Raw genomic sequence first — 14678 nt, forward strand, 5'->3', positions numbered from 1 at the left:
GAAGAAAAAAGAGAAAAGAAGAGGAGTAGAAACGAGAAAAGACAGAGGTAGCAGGTAGGTAACGTTAGCCTACATGAAATTATTTGTCTGTTACAGAATGTGATAGTAACCTGGCTTTTTAGCATTAAGCTAATGTTACATGATTCGGCAATTGCTAATCAATAAATAGCTAGTTCTGTTTTAACGTCGGGTTAATATTGTGGAGTGGGCTAAATTGTTATGGAAAATAATAATGTAGTACGTTAGGTAATTACAGTACTCCCACCTTACATTCCTCAGGGACATTTGTATTAGATCTTTTAAGCAGGTGTTTTTTGTTTACATTGTTATTGCCTTCTGGTTAGCTAATGTTTGCCCTGCAGGTAATAGTCACTTGTCCACCCCTTTATATATTAGGTATAGTTGTAAGTAAAAAAAAAGGTCAAAGACAAAGCTATTCGGTTTCTTGTGAGTATATACACTTCACTGACGATGTGGGGGGGCGCCACCTAAAATCTTGCCTAGGGCGCCAGATTGGTTAGGGCCGGGCCTGCGTTAACCCTTGTGTTATGTTCATATTGTTGTTACTCAGCCAGCGTTTGTGGGTCTGATGGACCCGTTGCATTTTGTGGCTTTTAATGCCTCACAATCAAACACTTTTATGTTAAAATACTGAACAGAAGTTTATTGGGATACGGTAAACATCAACGGGTCCATCAGACAACTCCAGGTTGTTGTTTTTTGTTCTACTTTGGCCAAAAGTAGAACAAGCACATTCTGAAAACGTACACATCACAAATAATCTTCGGGACAAAACACTTCAAGTTTGTTAAAAATTCTGAGGAAATTGGTGCAGCTTCAAAAAACACAATGGGCTTAGACTTCGTCTCAGTGTATTTACAAAACCGGGATTAAACTTTGAGTCACAGTCTTTGTGGGATTGAACAAAAAACACAACATGTAAACTCTTCTAGGTATCAAATACTGTACCTCCTTTGTCATGTCCACGTATCAATCCAGAGCTAACTCAACAAACTGTAAGAAACGGAGGTAAAAACTATTCAAAACGGTTCAAATCACTTTTCTCGTGTTTGACAGAGACATTTTGGGGCAACGAGGATGCCAAACGACGGTGTCTTCGAAGCAGAAGACATAAAACGGTAGGGTTTAAGTTTCATGTTGGTTGAGGAGGAGGAGCCACGGTCACCCTTTACTGTGTACCGTTTGCTTGCCTAACAGAATTGTTATTGTGACATCCAGTGGACACATTTAGAACAGCAGTTTCTTTCATTTAAAAAAAATAAGTTTATCCTTGGCAAAATGATCACGGGGGCCGGATAAAACAAGTTTGCGGGCCGTAGGGTTGACAGCCCTTATTTAAAGCTTCATAACCTGTATGTAATTCTCATTTCCACCACCAGGGTGCACGTGTCACATACACGGAGGGTGTTGCAGTGTCATTTCAGTTCTATTGCACAGTTGTTAGCAGAGCACACCACAAAACGAAGGCGTTTTGTTTTCTGAGGCCAATTAATGTGCAAAAAGTTTTTCAACTTCACTTTGGTTCAGGTTATTGGTCTTAGAGGGTTCCTACTTACATGAAAGACAGCATTATTGAACGTCTTCGTAAAAAAAGTGTGCGGGTACTAGACTGGCCCCGCCTGCAGTCCTGACCTGTCTCCCATCGAAAATGTGTGGCGCATTGTGAAGCCTAAAATACGACAGCGGAGACCCCGGACTGTTGAACGACTGAAGCTCTACATAAAACAAGAATGGGAAGGAATTCCACTTTCAAAGCTTCAACAATTAGTTTCCTCAGTTCCCAATCGTTTATTGAGTGTTGTTAAAAGAAAAGGTGATGTAACACAGTGGTGAACATGCCCTTTCCCAACTACTTTGGCACGTGTTGCAGCCATAAAATTCTAAGTTAATTATTATTTGCAAAAAAAAAAAAAAAAAAAGTTTATGAGTTTGAACATCAAATGTCTTGTCTTTGTAGTGCATTCAATTGAATATGGGTTGAAAAGGATTTGCAAATCATTGTATTCCGTTTATATTTACATCCAACACAATTTCCCAACTCATATGGAAACAGGGTTTGGAGATGGACATTGACCGATTGACACTGACTATTTGGACTATTATCTTTGGGGGAGTTATATCCACAATTATCATTGTGTGGGCTTTTTGTTGCTCTTTATTCAAAATTTAAGAGTAATTTGCAAGACATTATAGATAAATTAAAAAAAACGTTTGTACTATAAAAGGCTTACATTTTGTCCAAGTCCACAATATCGTCCTTGAGCAAAACCATATCTTCTGATCGGCCCAATTACCGTAGAATATATCAGTGTCCCTTGTCCTGTACCAACGTACTTTACTAAAATCCCCAAGTTGAGGAACAGAAGCTCAGGAGCACTTCAGAAACCCACTGTCAGTAACTACAGTTGGTTGCTACATCTGTAAGTGGAAGTTAAAACTCTACTATGCAAAGCGAAAATCATTTATCAACAACACCCAGAAACACAGCCGGCTTCGCTGGGCCCGAGCTCAGATGGACTGATGCAAAGTGGAAAAGTGTTCTGTGGTCTGACGAATCCACATTTCAAATTGTTTTTGGAAACTGTGGACGTCGTGTCCTCCGGACCAAAGAGGAAAAGAACCCTCTGGACTGTTATAGGTGCAAAGTTGAAAAGCCAGCATTTGTGATGGTACGGGGGTGTATTAGTGCCCAAGGCATGGGTAACTTACACATCTGTGAAGACACCATTAATGCTGAAACGTACATACAGGTTTTGGAGCAACATATGTTGCCATCCAAGCAAAAAAAATTTCCTGGACTTATTTTATCAGGACAATGCCGAGCCATATTCTGCACGTGTTACAACAGCGTGGCTTCGTAGTAAAAGAGTGCTGGTACTAGACTGACCTGCCTGTAGTCCAGACCTGTCTCCCATTGAAAATGTGTGGCGCATTATGAAGTGTAAAATACGACAACGGAGACACCCGGACTGTTGAACAACTTAAGCTGTACATCAAGCAAGAATGGGAAATAATTCCACCTGAAAATCTTCAAAGATTGGTCTCCTCAGTTCCCCAACGTTTACTGAGTGTTGTTAAAAGGAAAGGCCATGTAACACAGTGGTAAAAGTGCATCGGTGCCAACTTTTTTGGAATGTGTTGATGCCATTAAATTCTAAGTTAATGGTTATTTGCAAAAAAAAAAAATTATGTTTCTTAGTTCGAACAATAAATATCAGGTCTTTGCAGTCTATTCGGGGGACGGCGTGGCGCAGTGGAAGAGTGGCCATGCGCGACCCGAGAGTCCCTGGTTCAATCCCCACCTAGTACCAACCTCGTCATGTCCGTTGTGTCCTGAGCAAGACACTTCACCCTTGCTCCTGATGGGTGCTGGTTAGCGCCTTGCATGGCAGCTCCCTCCATCAGTGTGTGAATGTGTGTGTGAATGGGTAAATGTGGAAGTAGTGTCAAAGCGCTTTGAGTACCTTGAAGGTAGAAAAGCGCTATACAAGTACAACCCATTTATCATTTATTCAATTGCATATAAGTTGAAAAGGAATTGCAAATCATTGTGTGATGGGACACAAGTAGGGGATTTTATTTTATTTTTTGTTTCATTGCCATGCATGTCTTATAGTGTTTTATTGCTGTGGATTTTAATTGCATGTTTTTACATTTTAGAATTTGATTGTCTTTTTAATTGCATGTTTTTACTCCTTGTGGACTTTGCCCCTTTTTAGCTTGTTGCCCTTAACAACCGAAGTGCCCAATCAAACGACACCTGAAGTTAGACGCACCTGTGGAGCATTAGGACTGCACCCATTTAAAAGAGAACAGGCAGGATCGACGAGGAGGCAAGCGACAGCAGAGCGATCGGGGAAGAATCGACAGGCTTTGCCAAGAGCGACCGGGTGGATGCACGCAGGCTGGGAAGGAACCCCCGGACTACACAGCATACCCCGCAGGCTACCGGAGCGAACCCCAAGAAGCCCACAACACGCAGGGGCAAAGGAAACTCTGCCTCCGAAGTAAGTGACGTGTGTTGTGGATCTGTGGGGGCAACCAACTGCCTTGGGCTGTGGGCTTGTGGGCTTGTGCGTTGTACGCTGACTGTGTGGTTCTGTGGACAGGGGGCGATTGGGACCCAGAGACCTGCGGCGGCCCCCGGGAGCGACCAAGAGGCGGAGCGAGACGGGACGGGTACGGCCACGGCCACGTAGGTGCCGCGAGTGACCGGCGACTGGCGAGGAGAGTGGGCGTACCCAATACTTTGACGCGGAACTACAGCAGGGCCTTGCGTGTAAGTGTGGCGTCAGCCCGGAGAGCATACTTGCCAACCCTCCCGGATTTTCCGGGAGACTCCCGAAATTCAGAACCTCTCCCGAAAACCTCCCGGGACAAATTTTATCCCGAAAATCTCCCGAAATTCAAGCGGAGCTGGAGGCCACGCCCCCTCCAGCTCCATGCGGACCTGAGTGACGTGTTGACAGCCTGTTCACACGTCCGCTTCCCCACAATATAAACAGCTAATGATCGAGGGCGAGTTCTTGGTTTCTTATGTGGGTTTATTGTTAGGCAGTTTCATTAACGTCCTCCCAGCGCGGTAACAGCACACAACAACAGCAGTCAAGTTTTCGTCTACCGTAAAGCAGTTTGTCTGCCGTAAACAGCAATGTTGTGACACTCTTAAACAGGACAATACTGCCATCTACTGTACATGCATATGTGACCCACCCATAATGTGTCACATTTTTGTGTTGATTGATTTATGCTATCACCTGCAGACCGGAAGTGTCTTGTCGTTCTGATGAGCGCGACCAGTCTGTGAACAATTGAAACGTCCTGTGTGCTTTTTCCTCCTGTATAACAGGTTAGTTTTGGTGAATCAACTCACTGAATAATATCCATGTGATCTTTATAAGTTCAAGTACACATTCTGATGGTGGAGCCTAACTCTAAAGTGTTTGTGAGTTGTAGTTTGTATTTGTGAATGAATCCAGTGCACAGCTGCAGTAATCAATACAAAAAGGCGACGTGAGTGCGCAATGTTTATATAGGAACTTCTGATCCTAATTCAGACTCCCAAATTAGAGCTCCCGTTTTCTTATTGATTTTATAATGTATATTTGTATAATGTGTGTGTTCTGAAATAGTGACAGAGAATAGAACAAGGATGGACAATTCAACCCTTAACTCAACAATGAGTAGATGAGTGTTATGTGTGTGTATATGTGTAAATAAATGAACACTGAAATTCAAGTATTTCTTTTATTTATTTATATATATATATATATATATATATATAATATATATATATATATATATATATATATATATATATATAGCTAGAATTCACTGAAAGTCAAGTATTTCTTATATATATATCTTAACCACGTCCCCAACCATGCCCCCCGCCCCACCTCCCGAAATCGGAGGTCTCAAGGTTGGCAAGTATGCCGGAGAGCGTCTCCGTAGTTTTAGAAGATTTTATCCCCGTGGCCTGCCTCCGTTTTAATTCTGTGTGCAGGAGGACGCCGTGGAAGTGGGTGGAGCCAGGACGCTGACCCACTACGCCTGTCGCGGCTGTACCCTCACCATAATATTGGTTACCAATTGGTATTTTTAGTATTGACAACTGGACGGTTTAATGTGTATTGTAATAAAGTGCGAACAAGCATAATCATCTTCCCTTATTTTGGACAGCTGCTCTCACTACATTGGGTTCTTAATATTTATATTTGTTTTAATATTCCATCACTCGGGTCCATTACAATTGTATTCTGTTTTTCATTTAGGAATTACACAACGTGCCAACTTCACTGGTTTTGGGCTTTGTAGTAGAAGGATTAAAAAAGTAAAAACATTGGAACTGGGACATGATGATTGAACCCACCTGATGTGCGGCACATCATGGTTGAGCAAAAACGACCCTTCCACATACCAAAGCTAATCAAAGTGGCTGCGCTTTTTCTCTGCCCAGCAGGACAACAAAGCCTCCTGGAAAAACTGATTTCGAAACATGGTGTTGCCTTGTAAAGTTAATGAACCAAGATTGTGTCATGTCTGTGTGATCACGTTTTTGTTTTGGTCATGTTCGTTTTGGTTTTTGGACTTTTTGTGCACTTTTGTTTTGTCACCATAGCAACCATTAGTTTTCACCTGTCACGTCACGCACCTGTTTCACATTTTGAGTCACGCACCTGTTTTCGTTAATCATGTCTATAGTATTTAAGTTCATTGTTTTCAGTTTGTCGTTCTGACGACATCCCCGCATTTATACTCTCCACACACTTATGACCCTTGCTGCGCTTTTTCATGCCGTTTTTTCATCCAAGTAAGTTTTTTTTATTCAAGCCATAGTTTGCAAGTTTTGTTTAATTGTTCATAGTTTCTGCCAATGTGCAAGTTCAGTGTTTATAATCTAGTTTTGTACCTCCGCCCCTGTGCGCGCCTTTTGTTTGATCCTTTTCTTTGTAGTTATAGTGTTTAAATAAATCATGTATTTACCTTCACGCCACATCTGGTCCAATTCACTTGCACCTCGGGAGAACAAACCAAGCCATAGTCCAAGTCTTGACAGATGTCGTCAGCACGACAAACTGAAAACAATGAACTTAAATACTATAGACATGATTAACGAAAACAGGTGCGTGACTCAAAATGTGAAACAGGTGCGTGACGTGACAGGTGAAAACTAATGGTTGCTATGGTGACAAAACTAAAGTGCACAAAAAGTCCAAAAACCAAAACGAACATGACCAAAACAAAAACGTGATCACACAGACATGACAGAAAAAAGTCCAAAAACCAAAACGAACATGACCAAAACAAAAACGTGATCACACAGACATGACAGATTGAGTCCATGTGGAGGTTCAGCGCAGGAAAATACTAGGAATATGTTAAATTGCTAGAATCTGCTTATGCTTGTAGAAGATGGTGATGAGATGTTTGCCAAGTTCATAAATACCCACTAATATCTGGTAAAAAAAAAAAAAAAATTTAAAAAGCTTCCGAGTACCTGCAAAAGGCTTCAAGTTCTACCCCACACTGCTGTGAAGAGAAATGGAATCAGTCAGTCAACAGCAAGCCATCATCTTCTGACACTATTCAAACATGGCTGCTGGGACCACACTCTCATCATACAGTTGGAACTGAGACCCGAGAAACACTGAGACTTTTCAAAGTTACTGTTGTGGCTGAGAGCAGAGGAGGATAGGAGTGCAACCAAATTAGATCGAATGCATTGCCGTTTTGGGACCTCAAAGCCAAAAAAGTCACTGCAAACTTATATTCTGTGCCTGACATATCTCCCCATAATGATCCAAATTCAAGTATTCTCCAAACCTCCGAGACAGAAAGTTTAAAGAAGCAGTTTGCTGCACTAAAACTGCAGCTTAGCAGAGGAAAAGTGAAGACACCTTAATAGACAAGCCAGATTTGCACACATTTAGAGCTGAGGTACAAGCTCAGCAAGTAACTCAAAAACCTTAGCCTCGAGCTTGGTTTTGTTTTACAAACCCCGTTTCCATATGAGTTGGGAAATTGTGTTAGATGTAAATATAAATGTAATACAATGATTTGCATTCAATTGAATGCACTACAAAGACAAGATATTTGATGTTCAAACTCATAAACTTTATTTATTTTTTGCAAATAATAATTAACTTAGAATTTCATGGCTGCAACACGTGCCAAAGTAGTTGGGAAAGGGCATGTTCACCACTGTGTTACATCACCTTTTTATTAACAACACTCAATAAATGATTGGGAACTGAGGAAACTAATTGTTGAAGCTTTGAAAGTGGAATTCTTTCCCATTCTTGTTTTATGTAGAGCTTCAGTCGTTCAACAGTCCGGGGTCTCCGCTGTCGTATTTTACGCTTCACAATGCGCCAAACATTTTTGATGGGAGACAGGTCTGGACTGGAGGCGGAACCAGGAAAGTACCCGCACTCTTTTTTTTTACGAAGCCACGCTGTTGTAACACGTGCTGAATGTGACTTGGCATTGTCTTGCTGAAATAAGCAGGGGCGTCCATGAAAAACACAGCGTTTACATGGCAACATATATTGTTCCAAAACCTGTATGTACCTTTCAGCATTAATGGTGCCTTCACAGATGTGTAAGTTACCCATGCGTTGGGCACTAATGCACCCCCATACCATCACAGATGTTGGCTTTTGAACTTTGCGTTGATAACAGTCTGGATGGTTCGCTTATCCTTTGGTCCAGATGACACGATGTCGAATATTTCCAAAAACAATTTGAAATGTGGACTCGTCAGACCACAGAACACTTTTCCACTTTGTATGAGTCCATCTTAGATGAGCTCGGGCCCAGAGAAGCCGACGGCGTTTCTGGATGTTGTTGATAAATGGCTTTCACTTTGCATAGTAGAGTTTTAACTTGCACTTACAGATGTAGCGACCGACTGTATTTAGTGACAGTGGTTTTCTGAAGTGTTCCTGAGCCCATGTGGTGATATCCTTTAGAGATTGATGTCGGTTTTTGATACAGTGTCGTCTGAGGGATCGAAGGTCACGGTCATTCAATGTTGGTTTCCGGCCATGCCGCTTACGTGGAGTGATTTCTCCAGATTCTCTGAACCCTTTGATATTACGGACCGTAGATGGTGAAATCCCTAAATTCCTTGCAATAGCTGGTTGAGAAAGGTTTTTCTTAAACTGTTCAACAATTTGCTCACGCAATTGTTGACAAAGTGGTGACCCTCTCCCCATCCTTTCTTGTGAAAGACTGAGCATTTTTTGGGAAGCTGGTTTTATACCCAATCATGGCACCCACCTGTTCCCAATTAGCCTGCAAGCCTGTGGGATGTTCCAAATAAGTGTTTGATGAGCATTCCTCAACTTTATCAGTATTTATTGCCACCTTTCCCAACTTCTTTGTCACATGTTGCTGGCATCAAATTCTAAAGTTAATGATTATTTGAAAGAAAAAAAAAGTTTCTCAGTTTGAATATCAAATATGTTGTCTTTGTAGCATATTCAACTGAATATGGGTTGAAAATGATTTGCAAATCATTGTATTCCGTTTATATTTACATCTAACACAATTTCCCAACTCATATGGAAACGGGGTTTGTACATTTAAACCAGTGTGGGTAAAGTGTCTTGCCCAAGGACACAACGGCAGTGACTAGGATGGCAGGAGTGGGGATCGAACCTGGAACCCTCAAGTTGCTGGCACGGCCGCTCTACCAAATCAGCCACGCTGCCCCAATATAGCAGAACTTTGCATCCCACTTTCTATATCGTCACCATCCATCCAATCATGCAAAGCTGGAGATGATAATCTGTCAAAACCTCCAAACAGTATAAATGTAAGTCACATGCTAACCATTCCAAAGAAATACATTTTGACTTCACTGATTCTTCACTTTCAAACAAATAGCAAAAACCGATCACAAAATAGCTGAAGTCCATCTTTGAAGTATTTGCAATTGGTGACCTCGACTATGGTCACACCACCACAGTCAAACACAAGATTGGTCTCTCTGAGCAAATACCCTTGAAGCAAAGGGCAGAGCCAATTCACCCATCAGACTATGAAGCTGGAAGACTTCACCTCAAGGAGCTGTTGGATGCTGGGATCATGAGAGTCTGAAAGCTCTTTCGCTTCACCGATAGTGGTTAAGAGGAAGACAGGCGCTATCTGCTCATGCACTGACTACAGGAAGTGAAACAACCAGACCATAAAGGATGCATATGCCTTACCCTAGATAAATGAACCCTTTGCTGCGCTCGTCAGTTCCAAATGGTTAGGGTTAGGGTTAGGGTTACAAAGACGACAAATGTAAAACAACTTTTGTTACACCCATGGGCTTCTGGAAATTTAACAGGAGGCCCCAATGTGTTTGGGCCATCCTGTAATACCCCTTCAACCTTCCAGAGGGTCAGGAAGAAATATATGGGCTCTTTAAATCCGAAGAAAGTTGCAGTGTTCCTCGATGATCTCATGGTGTTCGCTGACCCACTTGAAGAACATGATGCCCCCTCATGCATGTCTTGAACAGGTTAAAAAGAGTTTGGGCTCAAACTATCATCTAAAAAGTGCTATTTATTTTAAGAAATCAGTTAAATATTTGGCTCATATCGTTTCCGAACATGAAGGGGAAAATTTCCCCTCTGACAACACCGTCCAAACAACATTGGTGAACTAAAGGGGTTCACAGGTTATTGCAGGTTTGTCAAGGATTATGCGAACATTTCCAAAGCATTAAATGCCCTGACTGCCGGTTACCTTCCAAAATAAGTCCATATGTAAAAAGCCCTTCACAAACTTGAACCTTTAAAGGGGAACATTATCACCAGACCTATGTAAGCGTCAATATATACCTTGATGTTGCAGAAAAAAGACCTTTTTTTTTTTAACCGATTTCCGAACTTTAAATGGGTGAATTTTGGCGAATTAAACGCCTTTCTATTATTCGCTCTCTGAGCGATGACGTCACAACGTGACTTCACATCGGGAAGCAATCCGCCATTTTCTCAAACACCGAGTCAAATCAGCTGTTATTTTCCGTTTTTCGACTGTTTTCCGTACCTTGGAGACATCATGCCTCGTCGGTGTGTTGTCGGAGGGTGTAACAACACGAACAGGGACGGATTCAAGTTGCACCAGTGGCCCACAGATGCGAAAGTGGCAAGAAATTGGACGTTTGTTCCGCATACTTTACCGACGAAAGCTATGCTACGACAGAGATGGCAAGAATGTGTGGATATCCTGCGACACTCAAAGCAGAAACATTTCCAACGATAAAGTCAAAGAAATCTGCCGCCAGACCCCCATTGAATCTGCCGGAGTGTGTGAGCAATTCAGGGACAAAGGACCTCGGTAGCACGGCAAGCAATGGCGGCAGTTTGTTCCCGCAGACGAGCGAGCTAAACCCCCTGGATGTCTTGGCTCACACCGTCCCTTATGCCACTGAAGATGATCAAGAGAAGAATATCGACCCTAGCTTCCCTGGCCTGCTGACATCAACTCCAAAACTGGACAGATCAGCTTTCAGGAAAAGAGAGCGGATGAGGGTATGTCTACAGAATATATTAATTGATGAAAACTGGGCTGTCTGCACTCTTAAAGTGCATGTTGTTGCCAAATGTATTTCATATGCTGTAAACCTAGTTCATAGTTGTTAGTTTCCTTTAATGCCAAACAAACACATACCAATCGTTGGTTAGAAGGCGATCGACAAATTCGTCTTCGCTTTCTCCCGTGTCGCTGGCTGTCGTGTCGTTTTCGTCGGTTTCGCTTGCATACGGTTCAAACCGATATGGCTCAATAGCTTCAGTTTCTTCTTCAATTTCGTTTTCGCTACCTGCCTCCACACTACAACCATCCGTTTCAATACATGCGTAATCTGTTGAATCGCTTAAGCCGCTGAAATTCGAGTCTGAATCCGAGCTAATGTCGCTATAGCTTGCTGTTCTATGCGCCATGTTTGTTTGTGTTGGCATCACTATGTGACGTCACAGGAAAATGGACGGGTGTATATAACGATGGTTAAAATCAGGCACTTTTAAGCTTTTTTTAGGGATATTGCGTGATGGGTAAAATTTTGAAAAAAACTTCGAAAAATAAAATAAGCCACTGGGAACTGATTTTTAATGGTTTTAACCCTTCTGAAATTGTGATAATGTTCCCCTTTAATGAACCATGGAACCCAGATTGTAATGAAGCTTTCAAAGCCATCATTGATAAGTTAACAACGGCCCCTATCCTTGGTTTTTCCAACACCAGGAAGGCCTACGTCTTACATACTGACGCAAGCTTCCATGGGCTTGGGGCAGCTCTTAACAAGAGCAAGACGGTGAGATGAGGGCAATTGCTTATGAAAGTCAAGGCTTGTCTAACAGTGAGCAACTTTTCCCCACTTGCAAACTCAAATTTTTAGCCTTTAAATGGACTGTCACTGATAAATGTTGACTACCTTTATGATGCAGAGTTCACGGTCACGAAGGACAACAATCATCTGGCCTATGTGTTGACATCAGCCAAGCTTGATGCTGTAGGTCACAGATAGCTTGCTGCATTGTCCAATTTCAATTATGACATACATAGAGCTGGTAAAAGAAATGCTGATGCTGATGATCTATCCAGAAGTCCTCGGAATCCAGCACAAATTAATAAAAGTGCCCGAGTTGCGGACGACGGAGTGAGACAGTTTATTTCAAAATTTGTGGATGAAGGATGTGAAGATGTATTTCCAAAAGAACCTTTCAAAACTATTTGCCATGGCATCAGCTATGTAAAGCTACTGACGATGAGGGCAACCACCCTACGGTCACTGTCGAGTCTTATGCCATTGATGTGTGTGGTATTCCAGCAGAATTTTCTCAGGACAATCTGCTGTCTGTACCTAACACCCTACACCAGATGTCACAGCAAGACTGGGCTGCAGAACAGAGAAATTGTCCTGAGATCAGCAGTCATTGACATTGTGACTGGCGGAAGACGTCTCACTTACCATGTCCGTTGACCAACTTGTACTAGACAATGGAGTTTTGTACCGAAAAACATATGAGCCAAGGAGAAACTTTATCCCAATTAGTCCTACCCGCAAAATTCTGAGGCATAACACTCGAAGGTCTTCACAATTCAGTCGGCCACATGGGATTGAACAGGACGTTGCATCTCGGTCGCACACATTTTTTCTGGCCAAAAAAGTTTACCGATGTAAAGAAGAAGATTAGAACCTGTGAGAGATGTGTTGTCGTAAGGCCAAAGCTGAAAAAACTGCTCGCCTTGCAGATATCCAAACAAGCCAACAAATTGAACTGGTTGACGTGGAACAAAAAATATCTTAGTCATAACCGACCACTTCACCAAAGTATGTTGTTGCGGTTCCCACTGCTGATCAGAGAGCAAAGAAAGTAGCCAAGACTTTGTGGAAGTTTATCTGTCCACTATGGCCTACCCGAACGTCTTCCCAGCGACCAGGGTCGGGATTTCGAGTCTGCACTCATAATTACCTTTGTCAACTACTTGCAATAAAGAGGACAATCACAACTCCCTATCGCCCTTGCGGTAATCCCCAGAGAGGTTTCATAGGACACTCCTGGAGATGTTTGGAACTCTTTAAGAATTTGACAAAAGGTAATTGTTTTTAGTTTATAGAGTTTTTATCCAATCAGAATTCAGCTAGCTTATGTTGCCATGCTGTGCCAAATCTGATCTAAGCCTTCAGAATTAACAATGCTGGCGTCTGTGCACTTTAAATGAACGGACACATACAGTTGACAGACGGCTGCGATAGCCAATCAGATCACGAGTTGTTGTCAGTAAGGCCTTCTAGATGACCTAAGGCAGATGTGTAGTGATGTTATGAGCTAGGTAACACAAGGACTCCATTACCCAGCATGCCACAGTACAGTAATTATTTATTATTGGTCGACTTCAAAGTAATGCACTTTCCAGTACAGTTTCTTAAATTTTGATTTGTCAAAAGTTTTATAGATCACAAATAGAGATGTCCGATAATATCGGACTGCCGATATTATCGGCCGATAAATGCTTTAAAATGTAATATCGGTAATTATCGATATCGGTTTCAAAAAGTAAAATTTTTGACTTTTTAAAACGCCGCTGTACGGAGTGGTACACGGACGTAGGGAGAAGTACAGAGCAGTTGCGTATCCCAGTCATACTTGCCAACCCTCCCGATTTTCCTGGGAGACTCCCGAATTTCAGTGCCCCTCCCGAAAATCTCCCGGGGCAACCATACTCCCGAATTTCTCCCGATTTCCACCCAGACAACAATATTGGAGGCGTGCCTTAAAAGGTGCTGCCTTTGCGTGCCGACCCAATCACATAATATCTACGGCTTTTCACACACACAAGGGAATGCAAGCATACTTGGTCAACAGCCATACAGGTCACACTGACGGTGGCCGTATAAACAACTTTAACACGGTTACAAATATGCGCCACACTGTGAACCCACACCAAACAAGAATGACAAACACATTTCGGGAGAACATCCGCACCGTAACACAACATAAACACAACAGAACAAATACCCAGAACCCCATGCAGCACTAACTCTTCCGAGACGCACATTTGGTGTTATGGTAATCATACAAAAACTTGTTTTTACCAACAACAAAAAAAGTGCACACTTTAGGTAAACAGATTGGTTTTCTGTTATGGGAAAAAAAAGAAAAGTGCAACCATTAGGCTTCATCCACTGAGTGTGTGCTGGCTGATCATTAGCGTTAATTAAGACTAATCCCGCTCTCAGCTATTTGAAGTGCATCTGTAACCATGGCAACCCACTCCCAAATGGTGAATGGCAATGACGCCCGCTGCCTCTCCAGCAGTCATTGTGATTTGTGGAGCAATTACCACGCAGCCGGAGGAGAGGCAACGCTTGTGGCGAACATGTCCGCCGTGTCCTGTCTAATGTGTCAAATTCTCCTGGTGACTTCCGGCGCCCAGCAACGGGAGCAAATTAAAACCATCTGTAAATAGGCATTTGCAACAGTCTGAAATGCTACTTTTGCTACACCACAGTGGGAAGTTTCTTTTTAACTTTCATCCAAAAAGGACGGAACAACAAACTTGCACACGCAAAATCTGATGTCATGTTTCGTTAACGTATTTAATATTTAATATGTACGCATTTACAAGACTACTAAAGGGCCCCCCAGTCCACC

The sequence above is a fragment of the Nerophis lumbriciformis genome, linkage group LG07 (assembly GCF_033978685.3).
Source record: "Nerophis lumbriciformis linkage group LG07, RoL_Nlum_v2.1, whole genome shotgun sequence".
Classification (NCBI taxonomy): Eukaryota; Metazoa; Chordata; class Actinopteri; order Syngnathiformes; family Syngnathidae; genus Nerophis; species Nerophis lumbriciformis.